This window comes from Oncorhynchus gorbuscha, linkage group LG01 (assembly GCF_021184085.1).
Source record: "Oncorhynchus gorbuscha isolate QuinsamMale2020 ecotype Even-year linkage group LG01, OgorEven_v1.0, whole genome shotgun sequence".
NCBI lineage: Eukaryota > Metazoa > Chordata > Actinopteri > Salmoniformes > Salmonidae > Oncorhynchus > Oncorhynchus gorbuscha.
The window spans coordinates 97245591-97269789 of NC_060173.1; the positions used below are offsets into that span (position 1 = coordinate 97245591).

At 44.5% G+C, this 24199-nt stretch overlaps 1 pseudogene across 1 annotated transcript in view; it reads left to right on the plus strand.

Moving 5' to 3' along the window:
• Window positions 1–24199, plus strand: part of LOC124046845 — a 96113-nt pseudogene that overhangs the window by 54616 nt on the left and 17298 nt on the right. The window contains exons 5-27 of the transcript XR_006841077.1: window positions 1124–1234; window positions 1587–1677; window positions 1863–1993; window positions 2413–2467; window positions 2588–2666; window positions 2984–3159; window positions 3261–3333; window positions 3457–3667; window positions 5937–6098; window positions 6186–6272; window positions 9668–9823; window positions 11271–11486; window positions 12054–12092; window positions 14324–14436; window positions 16180–16337; window positions 16529–16626; window positions 16832–16840; window positions 17388–17569; window positions 18656–18773; window positions 19376–19687; window positions 22026–22140; window positions 22373–22540; window positions 22635–22778. The product of XR_006841077.1 is annotated as a mitogen-activated protein kinase kinase kinase kinase 4-like (transcript). The remainder of the gene's footprint in view (window positions 1–1123; window positions 1235–1586; window positions 1678–1862; window positions 1994–2412; window positions 2468–2587; window positions 2667–2983; window positions 3160–3260; window positions 3334–3456; window positions 3668–5936; window positions 6099–6185; window positions 6273–9667; window positions 9824–11270; window positions 11487–12053; window positions 12093–14323; window positions 14437–16179; window positions 16338–16528; window positions 16627–16831; window positions 16841–17387; window positions 17570–18655; window positions 18774–19375; window positions 19688–22025; window positions 22141–22372; window positions 22541–22634; window positions 22779–24199) is intronic.

A 24199-nucleotide genomic window follows, 5' to 3' on the forward strand; every position in this document is an offset into this window, starting at 1 on the left:
GCTACCTTTGATGACCCCTGTCAAACTCTGGGTATTTTTGTCTCTCAGAGGTGGAGGAACATCAAGAAACTAAAGGGGGAAGAGGAGGGGGGATGGAGTAGGGGAGAGAGCTATAATTTCCTAGACCAGGGTTACTCCCGGTTTATTGCCAACCATCTATAGTTTTCTTAAAAAGAGAGAGAGAAGGAAGAAGAGTGAGTGGTTCTCCCAGTGTTTTCACGGCTGTGACTCTAATCTTTCACATCTACACTGTTAATAATAATGGCTGCATAGTGTGTTTTGTGTGTGCTTGTGTATGTATGCACATTACTCTATCTCTCTCTCTCTGGGTCTCTCTCTCTGGGTCTCTCTCTCTCTGGGTCTCTCTCTCTCTGGGTCTCTCTCTCTGGTTCTCTCTCTCTCTGGGTCTCTCTCTCTCTGGGTCTCTCTCTCTCTGGGTCTCTCTCTCTCTCTGGGTCTCTCTCTCTCTCTCTGGGTCTCTCTCTCTGGGTCTCTCTCTCTCTCTCTGGGTCTCTCTCTCTCTGGGTCTCTGGATCTCTCGCTCTCTCTCTCTCGCTCTCTCTCTCTCTCTCTCTCGCTCTCTCTGGATCTCTCTCTCTCTCTGGGTCTCTCTCTCTCTCTGGGTCTCTCTCTCTCTCTGGGTCTCTCTCTCTCTCTGGGTCTCTCTCTCTCTCTGGGTCTCTCTCTCTCTCTGGGTCTCTCTCTCTCTGGGTCTCTCTCTCTCTGGGTCTCTCTCTCTGTGGGTCTCTCTCTCTCTCGGTCTCTCTCTCTCTCTCTCTCTCTCTCTGGGTCTCTCTCTGGGTCTCTCTCTCTCTCTCTCTCTCTCTCTCTGGGTCTCTCTCTCTCTCTCTCTCTCTCTCTGGGTCTCTCTCTCTCTCTCTCTCTCTCTCTCTCTCTCTCTCTCTCTCTCTGGGTCTCTCTCTCTCTCTGGGTCTCTCTCTCTCTGGGTCTCTCTCTCTCTGGGTCTCTCTCTCTCTGGGTCTCTCTCTCTCTCTGGGTCTCTCTCTCTGGGTCTCTCTCTCTCTCTCTCTCTCTCTCTGGGTCTCTCTCTCTCTCTCTCTCTCTCTCTCTCTCTCTCTCTCTCTCTCTCTCTCTCTGGGTCTCTCTCTCTCTGGGTCTCTAGCTGGTGATGGAGTTCTGTGGCGCAGGCTCCATCACAGACCTTGTGAAGAACACCAAGGGCAACACACTGAAGGAGGACTGGATCGCCTACATCTCTCGTGAGATCCTCAGGGTGAGTCCACATTTACGCCCTACAAGTTCCCCTGCTGTTGCATGCTGGGATCTGTAGCTTATTTTAATTTGTTTATGTCGCCTTTATTATGAAAGGGAGTCATGCTGAGACCAAGGTCTTTTACAGATGAACCTTCTATCAGACATGCATCAATACACATCACTATACACATCAATATACACGAAAAGCAAAACACAATATAAAACAAACACTTTCTTCAGTAAAAAGTTACTCAATCAGCTGCCTGAATTGCCCTAGAAGCCCCAACTCTTCCTATTTTTTTTAGCTTTGCAGATTCTACAAGTAAGGTTAAAAAACAATAAATTACTGTTATGACTGTGTCTCTCCTCAGGGGTTGGCTCATCTGCACGCCCACCATGTGATCCACCGTGACATCAAGGGCCAGAACGTGCTGCTGACTGAGAACGCAGAGGTCAAACTAGGTGAGTTCACTGGTTTAAACTGTTTTCAAGTTAGCCTGGTTTTAGCTGGCCTGATTGGAACTGGGACTGCTTTATTACTGGTTTGAACTGGTTTACGCTGGCTTAAACTGCATGGGGCTGGTTTGATATGTGGGGGTTAAACTAGTTTGGACTGGTTCTGACCGGTCTACTCCCCCCTCCTCCAGTGGACTTCGGTGTGAGCGCCCAGCTGGACCGGACAGTGGGTAGGAGGAACACCTTCATTGGTACGCCCTATTGGATGGCGCCCGAGGTCATCGCCTGCGACGAGAACCCAGACGCCACCTATGACTACAGAGTAAGATGCGCTCAATAAAACCATGCTGCTTTCTGTCAGTGTCCAGCGGTGTGTCGAGTTGGTGGATTGATAGCTGTTTGCGTTTGTGCCATTGTATGTGGCTGTGTAGGCTGATGGGACAGTACAGTAGCAGGTTGGGGCTGATGTTGTCAGGACCAGAGAGGGTGGTAATTACCATCCTATAGACGTATGCATGCATAGATTTACGCACACACACACACACACACACACACACACACACACACACACACACACACACACACACACACACACACACACACACACACACACACACACACACACACACACACACACACACACACACACACACACACACACACACACACACACACACACACACACACACACACACAATGGTAGCTGGGTCCATATCCTTCATAGTGTGTTTTCTCCTGCAGAGTGACTTGTGGTCCACTGGAATCACAGCTATAGAGATGGCTGAGGGAGCTCCTCGTAAGTACAGCCATTCTTTTACTATTGGACTTCTACACTACTATTTGTCCCAGATGGCAAACCTGGTTGAAATTATGTTTGTTTTCCTCTGTCTGACCTGTGTTTGGTCTTGTCTTCCAGCGCTGTGCGATATGCATCCAATGAGAGCTCTCTTCCTCATCCCCAGAAACCCTCCTCCTCGACTCAAGTCAAAGAAATGGTGTGTGACTAATCTCTGCTGTTATGATTTCAGACATTTAAACCACCATTTTACAATCCCACAGTGCTAGTGGCGTCACTACAGGCCCTGGTTCGAACCTGTGCCGTATCACAACCGGCTGTGATCGGGGGTCCCATAGGGCAGCGCACAATTGGCCCAGCATCGTCTGGGTTAGGGTAGGGGGTAGGCCATGCAAAAATTTGTTCTTAACTGACTTGTCTAGTTAAATAAAGATGAAATAAAAAAATAGCTCAGCTGATATCCCCTGGTAGATATAGCATAAGCTCAAAAAAGTAACAAATGCCTCCTCTCCTCAGGTCTAAGAAGTTTTGCAGCTTCATCGAGGGCTCCCTGGTGAAGAACTACACTCAGCGCCCCCCCACCGACCAGCTGCTGAAACACCCGTTCATCAGAGACCAGCCCAACGAAAGGCAGGTCCGCATCCAGCTCAAAGACCACATCGACCGCACCAAGAAGAAGAGGGGGGAGAAGGGTGAGTCTTAGACATACTAATGCACACACACTTCTCCAAAACCTCTTCTTCACAATATATTTTTTTTACTTAAACATTCTCACCGTTCCTCTCTTCTCTAGATGAGACCGAGTATGAGTACAGCGGGAGTGAGGAAGAGGAGGAGGAAGCTCAGGAGCAGGAGGGGGAGCCCAGGTAACTAACCCACATGTACCTATGGCAAAAACTAGCCAACATACTAATAGCAAATGCGCTAAAGTGTCTGTTTGGTCCATAGCTCCATCGTGCTCCATACTAATGTATGTCTTTGTCCTGTAGTTCCATAGTGAACCAACCAGGGGAGTCAACCCTGCGTAGGGATTTCATCCGTCTGCAGCAAGAGAACAAGGAGCGCTCAGAGGCCCTGCGCAGACAGCAGCTCTTGCAGGAGCAGCAGCTCCGGGAGCAGGAGGAGTACAAGCGCCAACTACTGGCAGAGAGGCAGAAACGCATCGAGCAGCAGAAGGAGCAGAGGAGGAGGCTGGAGGAGGTACGAAAGAGTGTGTGTGTCTAAGATTGTTTGTGTGTTCTCTCTCCCTGTCTAATGGTGTCCTTTTACTCTGCAGTTTGCACCCATAAATTGTGTATGTGTGCATAACGTGTTTTTGTGTGTGTGCTAAAGGAGTCAACTAAAGGACGCCCCCCCCCTCTGTGTTGTGTTTATAGTCATGTGTAGTGATTAGTGTATTTGTGTGCAGCCTTTGGCCCTCTGGGTTGTGTTTCCTAATTGGCCTTTATCTCTCTGAGGAAGACCACAGGGCTCTGTCTGTATTTTATCCTCTCTGGGAGGCTGGGTCAGAAAGACTTCTTCCTCAGTCATTAGCTACTAGAACCTGAGAGAGAGAGAGCTTCCGGATGTTTTAGTCTGCAGAAAACGGCACAGGCAATTCCCTGACCCATGCCTTATATGCAGTAGTCCCCGTGATATTACCATGTATAAGTTATCTGGTTGGAACATCTTTAAAGACGCAACCTGTACAATTGAGTCAGAAAATATAAAAGCCGAGTGCTCCTCCAGTGTAGAATAGTTCAAAATCACACATTTTCCCATAGTTTCCCCCATACAGTATCCCATACACGAGGGTTAAAGTTCTCCGTCACTTCCACAGATTTCCGTCATATGATAATTTATTGAAACATTTTGTTTGTTACATTTTTGTTTTTTGATTTTCAATTGGTCAAACTCAGTTTAATACATGTACAAAAGGATCCTCTTTCCCTAAAAGAAGGTCATTCATTTTTTTACATTAAATGGGAGTGTAACTTCGCCCCACAGACAATCATGTGACCGACTTTTCAATCATCGACTTGTTTCAGTCATCAACTTGTTTGAGTCATCAACTTGTTTCCGTCATTTTGTTTGCTTTAACCTCTGCATACACTTTCCTACAGTTTCAGGGTTTTTTCTGATTAATGAGAAAATTCATTAATGAATCATATTATACTGTAGGGTCAGGGAATCCTCTTGGGAAATGAGAAATATATGGCATAGTCCATGTTTAAAGGTTAAATACGGAGACATGCTTTTTCATGATGCAGCCAGGGACCACCACAGGGTACTTAATGGAACTAGGGACCACATCTAGTGCCAGGGACCACCACGGGGTACTTAATGGAACTAGGGACCACATCTAGTGCAGGTCTTATTCTACTTAAGTGATAATTCCAGAGAAGCCAGTGTTTGGAGGAAATATTGGCATGGGTGTTGTTAGGCCCGTGCCAATATATCCTCCAAACACCGGCTTCGAGGGCATTCTCACTTTTATACAACAGGTTACCAACATATTCAAATAATGTTTGACATATTGTCATTAAAAACATTAGTTTGATCAATTTATTCATACTTTTTCATCCTTCCAGAAGATATAACCCCGACACAAATCTAGGGTTGCTAGAGACTCGTTCCTGTCATCGTCTTTTTGTTCTCGATTTATGGACGCAACCCAGTCGTTCGTTCTAAACGTTTCATTGCCATACTGGCTGGCAACGTTCTTATCCCTTGCTTGCTAGCTAGCCAACTACAGCTAACTTACAGTCGTGTCAAAAAGTGCAGCCAGCATAACAGCAAAGTAGCTGCATTTGCATTTGTTTAAGCTGTTTTCTAGTGACATTTATTTGGATACATCCATAACAATAAGCTGATGAGGCGCGACTTCGCCTGGCATAGAAAATGTGCTCACTCGTCAGGATACTGTCATTCAGAGGAGCGAGCTAACAAAATAGCTACAGTAACACAATCACTTCAAACTGAAGCTGGAAAGACTGCAAATTAGCTGGCTGGGTTGATGAGACAGTGGATTACACAGTCAGATGGAACAGAGTAATTAGGCATTTTGACGTCATAGATTTAGCCAGTGGTAACTTGTGGAATAGACACCGGCTGGAATGCAGTTTTAACCCATCAGCATTCAATATTAGACCCACCCATTTTATAATGGCGTGGAGCTACTTACTGTATTCATAGAGATGGCTGCAATAAATCAACACTATTTAACCAACTGAGAAGCCTGCCAGTATTACTGAAGTGGTGATGGTAAGCTTACAGGTAAAACATGGCACATACGTAGTGTAGTCCACCAACCGTGAACCCTGGGAAGTGAGACTAGCATCTCACATGCTCACAATAAGAAATGGCTAGCTTATCTCATAAAGGCCAGATATGGTGACCAGAAACAAGAGAGCAAGCTAGCTCGGAGTGTTAATGCATAGTGATGTCTGCTCCTGACACCTGCTCTGTCGCCCCCTATGGTCATCCACAGCAACAACGTCGTGAGCGGGAGATGAGGAGGCAGCAGGAGCGCGAGCAGCGTCGCCGGGAGCAGGATGACAAGAGGCGCATGGAAGAGGTTGAACGCCGGCGTAAAGAGGAGGAGGAGCGCAGGAGGGCTGAGGAGGAGAAAAGGAGGGCTGACCGGGAGCAGGTAGGAGAACTCTCTATCAACAACAGTTTCTTTCATGATACTTGTAGTCAACCCTGACACTTGCTGTGTGTGTGGTTTGATTGACAGGAGTACATCCGTCGCCAGCTGGAGGAGGAGCAGAGGCACCTGGAGATCCTGCAGCAGCAGCTGCTCCATGAACAGGCCATGCTACTGGTGAGACCGAACTCTGTAAGCCTATCTATCTTCTTCTATCCATCTGTATATCTCCCATTATCAATCTGTTCTTTTAGCCTTTTATACAGTACCAGTCAAACGTTTAGATACACCTACTCATTCAAGAGTTTCTTAATTTGACTATTTTCTACATTGTAGAATTATAGTGAATACATCACAACTATGAAATAACACATATGGAATCATGTAATAATTTAAAAAGTGTTAAACAATATTTATATTTTAGATTCTTCAAAGTAGCCTCGATGACAGCTTTGCACACGCATGGCAGTCCAGCTTCACCTGGAATGCTTTTCCAACACTCTTGAAGGAGTTCCCACATATGCTGAGCACTTGTTGGGTTGAGGTCAGGTGATTGTAGAGGCCAAGTCATCTTATGCAGCACTCCATCACTCTCCTTCTTGGTCAAATAGCCCTTACACCGCCTGGAGGTGTGTTGGGTCATTGTCCTGTTGAAAAACAAAATATAGTCCTACTAAGCCCAAACCAGATGGTTTGGCGTATTACTGCAGGATGCTGTGGTAGCCATGCTGGTTAAGTGTGCCTTGAATTCTAAATAAATCAGTGTCACCAGCAAAGCACCCCACACCATTACACCACCTCCGCCATGCTTCACAGTGTGAACCACACATGCAGAGATAATCCGTTCACCTACTCTGCGTCTCACAAAGACACAGCGATTGGAACCAAAAATCTCAAATTTGGACTGATCATTCCAAAGGACAGATTTCCACCAGTCTAATGTCCATTGCTCGTGTTTCTTGGCCCAAGCAAGTCTCTTCTTATTGCTGTCCTTTAGTAGTGGTTTCTTTGCAGCAATTCAACCATGAAGGCCTGATTCACGCAGCGTCCTCTGAACAGTTGATGTTGAGATGTGACTGTTACGTGAACTCTGTAATGAACTTATCCTCTGCAGCAGAGGTAACTCTTGGTCTTCCTTTCCTGTGGCGGTCCTCATGAGAGCCAGTTTCATCATTATTCTTGGTGGATTTTGCGACTGCACTTGAAGAAACTTTCAAAGTTCTTGAAAGTTTTCATGATTGACTGACCTTCATGTCTTAAGGTAATGATGGACTGTCGTTTCTCTTTGCTTATTTGAGATGCTCTTGCCATAATATGGTCTTAGCCCTATTTGGTAAAAGACTATCTTCTGTTTACCACCCCTACCTTGTCACAACACAACTGATTGACTCAAGAAGGAAAGAAATTCCCCAAATAACTTTTAACAAGGCACACCTGTTATTGAAATGCATTCATTCCAGGTGACTACCTCATGAAGATGGTTGAGAGAATGCCAAGAGTGTGCAAAGCTGTCATCAAGGCAAAGGGTGGCTACTTTGAAGAATCTGTTTTGTTTTACCACTTTTTTGGTTACTACATGATTCCATATGTATTTCATAGTTTTGATGTCTTCACTATTATGCTACAGTGTACAAAACCCTTGAATGAGTAGGTGTGTCCAAAATTTGGACTTTTACTGTATATCTCCCATTATCCATCTGTTATTCTAGCCATCTAAGTCAGTGGTTTGCAGTCTATGGGTTTTGTTCTGTAGTGGGGTGTTGAAAAACGGGTTTATTGTCACACCCTACTCTTAATATCTAGTTAAGAGTATATCACAGTATATCTGAATGGAGCCAACTATTGAGGTTGGAGTTATTCATTCTCTGGGCAGAGTTGGGGAAGCCAGAATGTTTATTACAGTCCTTAATTGAGGATGTCACCAGGATGTGGGAGTGTCCTACCAACAGGAAGATAAGGTTTTCATTGTTTCTTTACCAATGATCCTAACTCTGCTGAGATGGTGGTGTTGTTAGCGGATCTGCGTGGCAACGTGTTAACACTGTGTATGTTGTTGAAGGCCTCTGTTCCTCCAGGGGTTTGACGAGGACATTAGATAATGTGAGGATATGATCACCCACATCCTTTCAACTTCACACCACCATTGCTTGTCATCATTTCTCTCTCTCAACCAATGTCTTACTGTCTCCGTCATGTCTTCTTACGCATCATCAGCTTTTAGCTCAGTCATTTTTACTTTTTACATTTTAAACCAATATTTGGCCTATATTGTAATAGTAAACATTTTCGAAGCATTTAAACAATTTTAATTGGGTCCCAGTGAAAATACAAACCCACTCAACATTTCCCTCATTACATGGATACAGCTTGTACCATAAAGACACCAGCCCAAATTTATACAGAACTACTTCAAATAGAACCGGACACACAGTGCTTCAATGGGGTGGCCAAGTTTAGATGTTGATGCACCACCACACCTCCCTGCACACAGTAGAACAAGTGTTGGGAGCTGGAGTAGCAGCGAAAGGCCATGAAGCAGCTATAGCAGGAGCAGACCTACCTACTGCTCCTGCAACAGCAGCCAAAACTCCTGCAGCCAGCCACCAACAGGTCTCAGTATCCACAACTACTATTGATCCAGGAGAGGACCATGTCCCCACAGCAACTGACCCAAGAGAGGACCATGTCCCCACAATAACTATTGATCCAAGAGAGGACCATGTCCCGACAACAACTATTGATCCAAGAGAGGACCGTGTCCCCACAACAACTATTGATCCAAGAGAGGACAAATTCCCCATAACTATTGATCCAAGAGAGGACCATGTCCCCATAGCTGTTGATCCAGGAGAGGACCAAGTCCCCACAGCAACTGACCCCAAAGGCCCCCATGCCTGGGCCAATTGGAGAGGTGAACCCAAGCTTCATTGCCACGACGCTACTGTTGATTGCTGCTTGTGCTGCTGCTGTACTCATAAACTGCTGTAAGGTGTGCATTTATATGTGGGGTCTGTGGCTTGATTTCTAGTGTGAGGTACTTGCACTGTAGTGGTCATGTTACTATTCCTGCTCAGGATGAGGCCTCTATAGAAACTACAGATACAGCCCTGGGAAAATGCATGTCCAAGCTACCTACCCATATCCTTTCTACATTCAGATGGCAATATATTAGCGTTTCAACAATCTGCCCAATCAAGTGTACATGGAAGTGTCCTTGTTTGGGTTTTATTGTCAAATGGAGACCCCTGTTGTCAGATGGAAATACAGCACCTTGGAAAAATGAAAACTATTCTTTATATTTGTCTCTTCTCCAAACTAAATTATTATAAACATAAAACATTAAACGCCCAGTGCAGTCAAAAACGTGATTGTCCTGTGTTTTATATATTTCCACACTGTTTGGAATAATACTGTGAAATTGTGAAAATGATGATAATGCCCTTTAGTATAACAGGTCATTCAAAAGACCACCTGAAATGTCTTACTACTGACCCTCTCACTGCTGCTGTGGCTCGATCCTCTTTGTAATGATGATGGTTAATGACTTTGTCCCTCTCTCTCTTTCCCTCCAGGCTGATGAGAGGTACCGTAAGAACATCCAAGGTTCTCCTCAGGCCGCCCAGGTTAAGGTTCAGCCCCCGGTTCCTCCCCGCGCCGCCGAGACCATCGCCAATGGAAACACCCCCATTGCTGTCCAGCCTGCCATGCAAAGGCCCATGGAACCCCAGGTAACCACAACAACCAAGATGGCCGATCGCCAGTTGCTTACTCCTCCTCTCGTTACTCTTCCCTTTTCCGTAGCTCTACTTTTTCCAATCACTTCTTCCTTCCAGGTAGTTCTAACAGGGTGGTCTCTCTCTCTCGCTCTCTCTCCGGGTTGTGTATCTGCAGTAGTGGTGTCTTACTATCTACCGTGATTTTTGTTCTTGTGTTTACTATCTCTTCCCCCTCGCTAACTCTCTTCTAGCCTCTGTTCTAGCTGAATTCTTTCACGGTGTGGAGAAATGTGGGTGTTGTTCTCTGTCCCTTACTGATGACATAGTTGACCTTTTCTAGTCCCTTAATAGGTAGCTCCATCGTCTTTGATACTTCCCTGGGTGACAGCCTATCCTCCACCACTGTGTTATTACGAGGTCCAAGCTGCTTGCTTCTATGCTGGCCACTCATTGCTCAATATCAGCTTTACCCACTCGCTCTACCTCTGACTGCTTCCTCTATTGTGTGAGTGTGTGTATACCTTGCCAGGTTGGTGACTCCTTTTATAAACGTTAGAGCTGTTACATGTACAGCTTGACTGTGTGCTAAACAACACAAACACATCCGTAATTTGTCTTTCTGATTTCACAGTGACTCAGTATATTACTAATATCATCTGCTCAGAGACTCAACCAACCCAGCGTGAATACAGTCATTAATGTCACAGGGCACCATTCAGGGAAACATTCTGTTTTTGGACAATGTCATGGTAATTAGATGTAACAGTGTGGAATTTGGTGATGATGATGATGATGTAATTGATTGCTAAATGATTTAGCAGAGCCGTTAAATGCATTAGTCACTTTTCTCTCGTTAGTGACACGTCATTAGAGACGGATATGAGGCGTGTTGGGCTTGTTACAGGAAAGTCATTTGTTGAGTGATAAATGTTTTTGGTGTTTCCTGTCTGAGCGCTTCTCAGTGCATATTTGAAATCAATTGGAAAGGGAATAAATTCAGTTATAAACCTAGTATGGCTATGTCCCTATTGGATTCATCTCCTCTTAGTTACTTGTACCAGAAAAGGTATCCTTGAATGTGCGCATGCCGTTATTTGAGTGTTTGTGTCTAACTGTCAATGCATGATGCTACAGTAGCTGATCTGTGTGTGCCTTGTTTATGTGACCCCATGCTGGTGTTGGGACTGAAGTGTCATGAGCTTCAAAACGGGTGGAGCAGTCATTGGCTGTCTGATATGAAACAATCAAATGGTTAATCTGACTTCCTAAGACTTCCCATTGGTCTCAAGACAACTCCGCCCATTGTGATGCTTCCTGAAGCTTCCAGTATCCAATCACCGTCTGCTGCTTGGGTTTGTGGTCTTGTTCTCTTGTCTCCCTCCTCCTCCCCCAAACCTCCCCACTCCTCCCAATGGGACCTCCCCCTCTGACACCACCCGTCTGTCTCTGTCTCTGGAAGGTCCAGTGGTCCCACCTGGCCGCACCCCCCGTCATCTCACGCTCCCATTCCTTCAGTGAGCCCATCGTCCCTAGCTTTGCACACCTCCACCTGTGCTCTCAGGAGCAACACCATCACCCTGCACCATCATCACCCGCACGCACTGACCCGCAGTCCTACCCCCAGCCCAAGGCCCTGCCCCTTGACAAGGCCCCCACAGACGACACCCCGCCCAGGGTAAGATAGGCTCATCTTCTGGCAAAGTCTGGTAAACTGGTAGTCATTAGACGGCTTTGCTAGGAAGTCTGAACTGTAGACCAGTATACTAGTAGTCACTAGATGCTGGATAGGACAACATTGGAGTGAGTGAGCAGAGTGATATTTGTCTTAGTAACAGTTCTAAGATGGAGCGACCTCCTCCTCACCCTAGCCTGCTGAGAGGATTCAGAGAGAGCAGAACGTTATGAAAGGATTAGAGGCTTGTTCTCTATTCCCCCTCTTTCTCTCCTCTCAGAACCCTCCCTCGTTCAGCCTCCCAGACCTCCATAGCAGACTGATGTAAAAATATCAGAGAAAGAAAGCTGCAGCAGCAATCACTCGAGAGCTGAGTGCTTTTGCATCTCAGCATATTAGAGATGCTCCCAAATCAATGGGACGCTGGAGGCTGTCACAAATAAAGTGTAGGATTCAGACTGCTAGAAACGTTCTCCAAGGAAAATATTCCTCATGTTGAAATTTGTGACGTTTCTTTTGCTCTCCATATGCACAAATTAGAGGTGGTATTATTGTCCTCTCTTCACATAGGGCCTAACTATCAAACATCACTTCCTCTTCTTTGGTGAGGTATGAGTATGCCATTTCCTGTTCTGCCCCCTCCTTCCTGTGTAAGCCTTTGGTAGTGTCTCATATCAATGTCAGTGTTATTTAGCGTTCCATGTGAATGGAGTGGCTTTGTTCCGCCCTGCTTTGCTTTGGATGCTGCCCCCTGTTCCTTCTTAAGCTGTTCTCCCTCCTGTCCCCTGGAAACTACTAAAGAGAAATGCTGAAATCTATAATATAACTTTAAAGCTGTTTTTTTGTTAAGCCACCCCACTGAAAGAGAGTTAGGTCTGACACAGCAAAAGACAGCATTATATCCACACACTTCCCTTATCAACCCCTGTGTGGGCGCGCAGCTACCCGGGACTGCCGCGCAGAAGAAATATTAGCGCGCGCAGAGAAGCACATCGACATCACTAGGATTCTATTTCATTGACAGGCATGGCTCTACACAAACCTGTGCACCATAACCAATCAGAGCTGCAGTAGGCCAATATGCAAAAGTACCATTGCCATATATGGATCTGTGCCATTCACTTTTAACTGGACTGTTTTTACAGCATGGGCGGTTGTGAGTAGATGTGTAGCGACATGTGCACATTTGTACATTTGTTCATATCCTTAGTGAGTTATTAGCCCAGTTATAGATCATGTGTTCATATCCTTAGTGGGTTATTAGCTCAGTTATAGATCATGTGTTCATATCCTTAGTGAGTTATTAGCCCAGTTATAGATCATGTGTTCATATCCTTAGTGAGTTATTAGCCCAGTTATAGATCATGTGTTCATATCCTTAGTGAGTTATTAGCCCAGTTATAGATCATGTGTTCATATCCTTAGTCGGTTATTAGCCCAGTTATAGATCATGTGTTCATATCCTTAGTCGGTTATTAGCCCAGTTATAGATCATGTGTTCATATACTTAGTGAGTTATTAGCCCAGTTATAGATCATGTGTTCATATCCTTAGTGAGTTATTAGCCCAGTTATAGATCATGTGTTCATATCCTTAGTGGGTTATTAGCCCAGTTATAGATAATTTGTTCATATCCTTAGTGAGTTATTAGCCCAGTTATAGATCATGTGTTCATATCCTTAGTGGGTTATTAGCCCAGTTATAGATCATGTGTTCATATCCTTAGTGAGTTATTAGCCCAGTTATAGATCATGTGTTCATATACTTAGTCGGTTATTAGCCCAGTTATAGATCATGTGTTCATATCCTTAGTGGGTTATTAGCCCAGTTATAGATCATGTGTTCATATCCTTAGTGAGTTATTAGCCCAGTTATAGATCATGTGTTCATATCCTTAGTGGGTTATTAGCCCAGTTATAGATCATGTGTTCATATCCTTAGTGAGTTATTAGCCCAGTTATAGATAATTTGTAGTCAGCAATGCGGGAGTGATTACTTCCTACAAGAGAACAAAACGTGTGCATTTCTAGACGTTTTTGAAAAGCAAGTTAGCAAAAGGTCAATTTTCTGTCTTAAAGGGGACAGTGTTGTATTTTGAGACAGGCCTGAATAAGCTAAGCAGCCAATAGACAAGAGGGTAGCATAATTTGTCTGATTCTCTGAAATAATGTTATGGGATTAATTATGAGTTTTATTTAGTAAAATGGTTTCTTGCATCAAACAACACAACAACATTTTCAGTCACCTCCTTGTCTGAAGGACAATCATGTCAAGCCCTGCATGTTTTTTCAAAGGTCTCATGGAATGTAGGCCTACATTGAACACCACACATTGGCTGCTACTGTAGGCTATATGATAGAACAGCAATTTCCATGTAAAAATGTTATGGGATACATTGTCTCCATTGTTTTTAATGGTAAGCCACTCTGTGGTAGGCCTACGTTATCATCAAATAGCCACAGTAGCCTACTTGACCACTGTTAAAATTAACTTAAAGCGGGTACAGCCTTAGTGTTCACAGTAAAATCACGCACAGAATTTTCTGTGCTCAGCAGACGTGAAATTTGCTCAGTGATGAAAAACATTTGAGGGAAGATTGTTGTGGATATAATGCTGTCTTTTGCTGTGTCAGACCGAACTCACTTTCAGTGGTTTGGCTTTACGCAGTGTGAGTATGCAGGGACATAGTTTGGGGATTTTCTAGGGACATCTTAACAGTGGTGTCTAGCTTTTGTGCTCCTGGCACCCCTATGTCACACACTCTTGTACACATACACCCTCCGAGAGTGTGTATGTGCCCGTAGAGTGTGTTTGTGAGCAGGCATCTGTATGTGTGGAAGGTTCCTGTGAGGACAACGTCCAGGTCTCCAGTACTGTCACGCAGGGACTCTCCTCTACATGGCAACTCCAATGCCACACCTAACAACCCGGCGGGCCAGAGGAACGCCTGCAGGTACCTTTTCACATCCCTCCATTTATTTTTTTCTCTGTCTCGTTTTCTTTTTCTCTCTTTCAATCGATCCTTTTTGCTTTATTTTGTTGTCGCTCTGTCTGTCTCTCCCTCCGTCTATCCCTCTGTTCACCACTCCACCATCTCCACTTCTATTCGGGTTGTTAGTACTGGGTGGCAGGTAGTCTAGTGGTTAAGAGCTTCAGGCCAGTAACCGAGTGGTCGCTGGTTCGAATCCCTGAGCGGGCCCCGGTGTAATAATCTTCTGTTCTGCCCTTGAGCAAGGCAGTTAACCCCCAACAACTGCTTCCCAGGTGATGATGATGTGGATGTTGATTAAGGCATCCCCCCACCTTTCTTATTCAGGGAGGTTGGGTTAAATGCAGAAGTTGAATGCATTCAATGTGCAACTGACTAGGTTTCCCCTTTCTCTAATGTAAAACCTCCACACTGTGTGTCTATCTGTTCCCTGTAGAGCCCTCTTCTCAATGTGTGGATACTGGGTTGGATTTATGTAACATTACTTACTGTTCTGCCATGCGTTACATATCCTTGTCTCCTATGTGTGTGTGCACTGTCACACACACTCTTCCTTTCTTAGCATGTCTCTATAATGCTGAGCGTCATCTCCTTTGAGACTGTGCATGTCTGTGTCTATAGAAATGTATGTGTGTTTCTTTATGGGTCTGTCTATTAATGTATACTGTATGTATTTGTATACATGTCTATATGTAAAGAATGTGTGCGTATGTAAAGTATTAGATAGTTACACCCATCTAGTATTGGGTTGGACCCCCCCTTTGCCCCCAGAACAGTCTGAATTCTTCGGGGCATGGAAACATTACTCAATTGGTATCAAGGGACCTAACATGTGCCAAGAAAACATTGCCCACACCAATGACACCAGCCAATACCGTTGACACCTGTCAGGATGGGCCCATGTTCTCCTGACTATCATCAGCATGACTCAACAGGAACCAGGATTTGTTGGACCAGGCAATGTTTTTCCACTCCTCAAGTGTTGAGTGTTGGTGATCGCATGCCCACTGGAGTCACTTCTTCTTGTTTTTAGCTGATAGGAGTGAACCCAGTGTGGTCGTCTGCTGCAATAGCCCATCCATGACAAAGACTGATGAGTTGTGCGTTCCGAGATGATGTTCTGCATACACTATTGTACTGCGCCGTTATTTGCCTGTTTGTGGCCCACTTGTTAGATTGCACGACTGCCATTCTCCTTCGACCTCTCAACAAGCTGTTTTCACCAACAGGACTGCCGCTGACTGGATGTTTTTTGTTTGTCACACCATTCTCTGTAAACCCTAGACACTGTTGTGCGTGAAAAGCCCAGGAAGCCAGCTGTTACTGAGATACTGGAACCGGTGCGCCTGTCACCGATCATACCACACTCAGTCACTTTAGGTTACTCATTTTGCTCATTCTAATATTCAATTGAACAGTAACTGAATGCCTGGATGCCTTTCTGCCTGCTTTATATAGCAAGCCACGGCCACCTAAATCACTGTCTGTAGGAGTGAACAATTTTTGTGAACGGGATGGTGTAGCTAATAAACTGACCACTGAGTGTATGTAAAGTACTGTGTGTGTATGTAAAGTATGTGTCTATACAGTATGTAAAGGTTGTAGGTCTATATGTAATGGTTGTGTGTCTATACAGTATGTAAAGTTGTGTATGTGTAAAGGTTGTGTGTCTATACTATAACAACCCCTCTCTGTTTCTCTCCACAGTGCTGCAGCAGAGCCGCGTCTGCTTTGGGAGCGGGTGGAGAAACTGGTTCCCAGGCCAACGAGTGGCAGTGGTAGTACTTGCAGCTCCTCCGGCTCCAGTAACTCCAGCTCCCAGCCCAGCTCTCACAGTGGCTCAGGGGAGAGGTTCAGAGCCCGCTGTGAGTCTGATATTGCCCTGATACACACATGCATTCATAGTCTCACGCATAGTTTCCTACATGCACAATCTCAAGACACACACACACATTACTCTTTACAAAGTACTCACATTTACAATTAAATTCTTGGCACAATTCTCCACATAGCTCTTTAATTTACTGACCGGTATCCCCCACTGTCCCCCTCTCAGCCTCATCAAAGTCTGAGGGTTCTCCCCTCCAGCATCCAGAGCATGCTGGGAAAAAACCTGAGGAGAGGAAGGAGTCTGTCAGAACTAACCGACTGGCGGTGAGACCTTAACCCCGTGAAACTAGTGGTCTACCTAGTGTACTAAATAGTGTTGAACTACACTAAGTGTTGTGACACTTCAGAAAGTGGTGGAATTACGTTTTGAGTGGGAATGATGGTTTTACAATAATCTGACATAGTTCTTTGTGTGTGTGTTTGTTTCGCCCTCTGCGCTGTGGATTACCGGTACTTGTGAATTCTGTAGGGGGAAGTGGTAAGCTAGAATGAAATGGGGTGGGTATTTGTACTGAAGATCTCATTGGCTGAAGGGTTCTGTACTAATGGCTTGCCTCTCTCCTGATTGGTGCTATTTTACTCATGTTCCTTTTAACCTCAATCTCCTCCCCTCATACTTGTTATTTCTTTATATTGGATCATTCAATCACTCACATACTTGCAGCCCCTTCCTTCCTTGTATGCTTGGGTCTGGTCACTTGATGGACTCACTAACCTCTTCTAGCCTTGTGGACACATTGGCAGTATGGCAGCAGTGTATGTACTTACTCATCTCTTTTCTCATATCCTATTGGCTTTGCAACTCACCGGCCGGCTCTTCATTGGCTGGTGCACCTGTGACCTCACTTCTTCCCCCAGCAGCTTCCTGCAGCCTGTCTCCTGCATTTAACCCTGCGAGTGACCTGGTAACACATCCACAACCCGGAAAGAGAGCTAAAAAAGAGAGGGAGAGCAAGACTGAAAGAAAGAGAGAGACAGGGATGGAAGCATAGTTTGACCTCTGACCCCCCCTCTGACCCCCCCAGGACCTGACCGCGCTGGCCAAAGAGCTGCGTGTGGTGGAGGACGTGCAACGCCCCCACAAGGTGACAGACTACTCCTCATCTAGTGAGGAGTCGGGGACCACGGATGAGGATGAGGATGATGAAGAGGTAGACCAGGAGGGAGGAGAGGAGTCTACCTCAGGACCAGAGGACTCTCACGCTGTGTATGTAGAGGAGGACAACTGAACCCTAACCCTTCTCACAATGAGTACAGTTACATGCACACAATAATACAATTGTTGTGAATAGTCAGATTAATATAATAGTTTTATTTAAACGTTAACATGCTTTGCAAGAATAACGATTTCCCTAATAATCCTGTTTACATGGACACATCTGAAATCAGCCTACCCGATGTGATAAATGCCCAAAATCACCAATCAAAATAAACATTCTACCACAGCGACCATATTATTTTTGGGACAACTATTTGATTCTTAGATCGGACATATTAAAGTGTGTATGTGAAAACTATTCCTAAGATGCATACTTTGTTTTTCCAAACTCATTTCACTCGTGCAAAAGAAGGAAGGTTGCGCTACTCGTGCTAGCACATGCACAGATCAATTGCACAGCTGGAACTCTAAGGCATTTACATGTCCTAATAATTAGAAAGACTGCTCAAAAACCAGGTTTTTAATCGTTGTATGCTTACTTCGATTATGACCTTACGCTGATTTAAAATGAGCAGTTAGGTGTTTACTTGACTATTGCCATACTCAGCCTAGTGCCATAATCAGTTTAAAATCGAATTATTAGTGTGCATTTAAACATACTCAATGACATCATATTGCGATGACATTTGAGCTTGTGATTGCAGTGAAGGAAAAGTCCGGTCATTATAACTAGGACTGGGAATTGCCAGGGACCTCTAGATACGATAATATCACCATACTTCGGTGCCAATATGATGTGTATTAGGATTCTTTTTGTATTGCGATTCGATGGTCTAAACCATACGTCTGCTGCAGAGAGACAAGAGAGAGCCTTGAGAAAACGAGCTTTGGAAATAAAAGTGTTGAAAACGAATTGGCTACCAACATAAAAAGAAGATGGAGAACAAGCTAGGAAGGAAAAATACTGGAGTTTTGGTGCAGGAACAGAAAACTAGTGCAAAAATAATATTGCCATATTGTGAAAACGATACCATATATCATCAAAAATAATTTCCTGATATGTAACTGTATAGATTTTTTTCCCCAGCACTAACCATCTTCCTGGTTCTCTGTTTATTCGACCTACTCCACCAGCTCCTCCAGACTAAGCAACGGAGAGATGGAATCGGTGAAGACCTTGATCGTTCATGTCGAGGGCGAGAGTGACTCTAAAACCACACCCTGTAAAGATGACACTCTGATCGTCAGACCAGTAAGGCCAACACCCAGGCCATGCCGTCCACCTCTCTTATAACAACATATCAGTCACACACTGTAAACCTTTTAGTTATTTTATTGTGGTATTTCATTTCCTAATTTGTCCCCCTATAGCTTACCCACTGTGTTTGATATTGTGTTGGACCTCATCTTATTTGTTCTGTCATTGTTTACTTTGTGTTGCTGGTGAAGGGGTTTGGGTTGGAGTGGAAAGGGGTCAGTTAGCCTGGAGAAATGGACCTACTCCCAGTATTAACCACCCGCTCCCCCATTAGATGACAGTATGAAGGCTAGATGGAAGTCCTGCAACAGATTGAACATCATAAAATGGCTCCACTAAAGTCATATAAATAATTTATTAATAAATGTAAACAAAATTATTACACTTTTGGTGTCTGTTGTTGACCATTTTCTTTTACTTAATCCTCAATTGAATGTGTCTGAAGTCTCTTACAGTAGTAGACTGTAGCTTCAGTAGACTACTTTACTAGACTACTTTAGTAGACTATTCTTCCCTTAACACAATAGCCAATAGAATCCCTCCACCGCAGAGAAAAAAAATCTAGACCCAAAGTGTGCCCCTGTTCTTACTTCCAGAGTACAGGTGACAACAAAAAGCGACCTACCCCCAGCCCTGGTCATGGCCCTGTCCCTGGGTTTAACACCAGCCCCGGGCTGATTCGCCCTGCCCTCCAGGGCCTTCCAGGCCTCCAAGGCCACCCTGGTCTCCAAGGGCACCAGGAGAAAAATGGCTTTGTGGGCCGCATTCACCTCCTGCCTGACCTGATCCAGCAGAGCCACCACTCCCCCTCCTCCTCTGCCTCCTCCTCTCCCTCCTCCAGCATGGCGAGCCCCACCATGTCCATGTCCCCCCAGAGCCCCCTGGACAAGCTCAGCATACTCCTGGAGGTATGTCCCTCAGCCCCCCTCTGACCACTGGTCCTCCTTCAGGCCTGGGTCTGCAAGGAGCACCCTCTGCTGGTTGCATCTGCTCTCTCTCTGGCCACCTAGTGGTGCTCTTTATTGTTTCCTTTTTCTGAGTGCTACGACTAATCTCGTTTCCTCCAAGCTCTGTAGGTAAGGTGGTGTGGTGATGGATCATTTTTGTTGCTCCCTGTGAAAAAAGATTTTTTTGACAAGTTTCTGGTATTTGACATATTTCTTTCTTTTTGAGACTATATTAGGTTGCACTGGCTTACATGTTCTTGGAGGCCCATTAAAGGTATTCATTTAGCCCTAAGATCTCAATCTCTGATTATTATTAGTTTATTTTAATCAGTCAGATCGTTAAAGACATATTCCAGAAACCCTCAAGACTAGACTACAATGTAGCATATTTCATGAATAAGCACTGGCAATTGCTTTACCATAAAAAGCCATTCCTTTAAATATATTTTTGTTCCTCAGCTTTTGGTTTTTACCTGAACATTCCATCTGTTTTACTTTTACCCACCATAGAGTCCTCTTGTTTTTGCCCTGTTCACTTTACTTCAAAGTGTGGTTTTGTGAAATTCTCCCTATGCCTGGTAGCTGCATGCTCCTAACATCGGCCTCAATTTCTTGCTTCCGTCTTTCAACATTTCTCTTTGGTAGTCTTTGAACTTTATGTTCAACTGACACAGTGCCTTAGGAAAGTATTCAGACCCGTTGACTTTTTCCTCATTCTTCTACATTACAGCCTTATTCTCAAATGGATTAAACAACATTTTAAAAATCCTCAGCAATATACACACAATACTACCTAATGACATACTGAAAACAGGTTTTTAGAAATTGTATTTATTTATATAAGTATTCAGCCCCTTTGCTATGAGATGCAAAATTGAGCTCAGGTGCATCCTGTTTCCATGGATCATCCTTGAGATGTTTCTACAACTTCATTGGAGTCTACCTGTGGTAAATTAAATTGATTGGACATGATTTGGAAAGGCACACACCTGTCTATATAAGGTCCCACAGGTGACCGTGTATGTCAGAGCAAAAACCAAACCATAAGGTCAAAGGAATTGTCTGTAGAGCTCCGAGACAGGATTATGTCAAGGCACAGATCTAGGAAAGGGTACCAAAAAATGTCTGCAGCATTGAAGGACCCCAAGAACACAGTGGCCTCCAACATTCTTAAATGGAAGAGGTTTGGAACCACCAAGACTCTTCTTAGAGCTGGCCTAGAGCTGGCTGTCCGGCCAAATTGAGCAATCGGGGGAGAAGGGCCTTTGTCAGGGAGGTGACCAACAACCCAATGGTCACTCTGACAGGGCTTTAGAGTTCCTCTGTAGAGATAGGAGAACCTTCCAAAATGACAACCATCTCTGCAGCACTCCACCAATCAAGCCTTTATGGTAGAGTGGTTAGGCAGAATGCACTCCTCAGTAAAATGCACATGACAGCCCGCTTGGAGTTTGCCAAAAGACACCTAATGACTCTCAGACCATGTCAAACAAGATTCTCTGGTTTGCTGAAAACAAGATTGAACTCTTTGGCCTGCATGCCAAGCGTCACATCTGGAGGAAACCTGTCACCATCCCTACGGTGAAGCATGGTGGTGGCAGCATCATGCTGTAGGGATGTTTTTCAGCATCAGGGACTAGGAGGCTAGTCAAGATTAAGGCAAATATGAACGGAGCAAAGTACAGAGAGATCCTTGATGAAAACCTGCTCCAGAGAGCTCAGGACCTCAGACTGGGGTGAAGGTTCGTCTTCCAACAGGACAATGACCCTAAGCACACAGCCAAGACAACACAGGAGTCGCTTCGGGGCAAGTGTCTGAATGTCTGAGTGGCCCAGCCAGAGCCCGGACTTGAACCCAATCAAACATCTCTGAAGAGACCTGAAAATAGCTGTGCAGCAACGCTCCTTATCCAACCTGAGAGTTTGAGAGGATCTGCTGAGAAGAATGGGAAAAACTCCCCAAATACACAACAAGACACAATCGCTGCCAGGTTTTTTAAATACATTTGCTAACACTTCTAAAAACCTGTTTATGCTTTATCATGACGGGGTATTGTGTGTAGGTTTGATGAGGGGAAAAAACATGTAATACATTTTAGAATAAGGCTGTAACATAACAAAATGTGGAAAAAGTCAAGGAGTCTGATTACTTTCCAAAGGCACTGTATATTTCATATTGCACACACTGCTGCCATTGTTGTCTTGGTCTATGAGTTGGCAGGTAAGTCGATGTCATAATGGTAGAAATACATGTGATTCTATGTATCCTCATTGTTGTTCTATTCTCCTACTCCTCTAGAGTCATTCTGTCAGCAACACAATGCAGAAACACAAGTCCTCCTCCTCCTTCACTCCTTTTATCGATCCACGCCTCCTCCAGGTCTCTACATCCGGCGCAGCTCTCAACAACCTGGGTAAACCCGTTCTCCCAGCCCCCTTATTGGATGACAAGTCCCCTTCAGTAGTATCTGAGTGGTTCCTTCCAGTGTCAATCAACCTGATGTTAGATTCTGAGGCAACACCAGAGAACACCTGTTTATAACTGACAAAAGTTATATAAATGTATACTAAATATAACTGAATCTATATGATAGTAAAACATAATCTGCTTGTATTTACACTCAATCCCTTCCTTGTCCTCTGCAGCTTTTGGGAACGACGCCAGGCTGGCGGAGGCACTGAGGGCGGACCCGTCACGTAAAGGCTCCGTGGTCAATGTGAACCCTGTCAACACACGGCCGCAGAGTGACACCCCAGAGATCCGCAAGTACAAGAAGAGGTTCAACTCTGAGATCCTGTGTGCTGCGCTCTGGGGTGAGTTGTCACAATTATCTCTGCTATGTAGTTATCTCAGTCATTTCAGTCTTCGCCACAGGTGGCAGCAAACTAAAGGTGAAAGTGTTTGTAGGAGTGAACCTGCTGGTGGGGACAGAGAGTGGTCTGATGCTGCTGGATCGTAGCGGTCAGGGGAAGGTGTATCCCCTCATCAGCCGACGCCGCTTCCAACAAATGGATGTCCTAGAGGGACTCAACGTCCTGGTTACTATATCAGGTTTGTACACGCTATATATATAGTTACAACACACACTATACATGCACAGTTACTAAGTCGGAAGTTTACATACACTTAGGTTGGAGTCATTAAAACTAGTTTTTCAACCACTTCACAAATTTCTTGTTTGCAAACTATAGTTTTGGCAAGTCGGTTAGGACATCTACTTTGTGCATGACACAAGTCATTTTTCCAAAAATTGTTTACAGACAGATTATTTCACTTATAATTCATTGTATCACAATTTCAGTAGGTCAGAAGTTTACATACACTAAGTTGACTGTACCTTTAAACGTCTTGGAAAATTCCAGAAAATTATGTTATGGCTTTAGAAGCTTCTGATAGACTAATTCAAATCAAATCAAATGTATTTATATAGCCCTTCGTACATCAGCTGATATTTACATTTACATTACATTTACATTTAAGTCATTTAGCAGACGCTCTTATCCAGAGCGACTTACAAATTGGTGCATTCACCTTATGACATCCAGTGGGACAGTCACTTAACAATAGTGCATCTAAAATATTTCAAATTGCTGTACAAAAACCCAGCCTAAAACCCCAAACATCAAGCAATGCAGGTGTAGAAGCACGGTGGCTAGGAAAAACTCCCTAGAAAGGCCAAAACCTAGGAAGGGTGTGCTGGGCGGAGGTTATAACAGAACATGGCCAAGATGTTCAAATGTTCATAGATGACCAGCAGGGTCAAATAATAATAATCACAGTAGTTGTCGAGAGTGCAGCAAGTCAGCACCTCAGGAGTAAATGTCAGTTGGCTTTTCATAGTCGATCATTAAGAGTATCTCTACCACTCCTGCTGTCTCTAGATATTTGAAAACAGCAGGTCTGGGACAGGTAGCACGTCCGGTGAACAGGTCAGGATTCCATAGCCACAGGCAGAACAGTTGAAACTGGAGCAGCAGCACGGCCAGGTGGACTGGGGACAGAAAGGAGTCATCATGGGGCGGCAGGGTAGCCTAGTGGTTAGAGCGTTGGACTAGTAACCGGAAGGTTGCAAGTTCAAACCCCGAGCTGACAAGGTACAAATCTGTCGTTCTGCCCCTGAACAGGCAGTTAACCTACTGTTCCTAGGCCATCATTGAAAATAAGAATTTGTTCTTAACTGACTTGCCTGGCTAAATAAAGGTAAAATAAAAAAATAAAATTCCAGTTAGTCCTGAGGCTTGGTCCTAGGGCTCAGCTTCTCCTCTGAAAGAGAAAGAGAGATAGAGAGAGCATACTTACAGGACACAGGATCAGACAGTCCAGGTACTCCAGATACAGTGGGGCAAAAAAAGTATTTAGTCAGCCACCAATTGTGCAAGTTCTCCCACTTAAAAAGATGAGAGAGGCCTATAATTTTCATCATAGGTACACTTCAACTATGACAGACAGAAAATCACATTGTAGGATTTTTT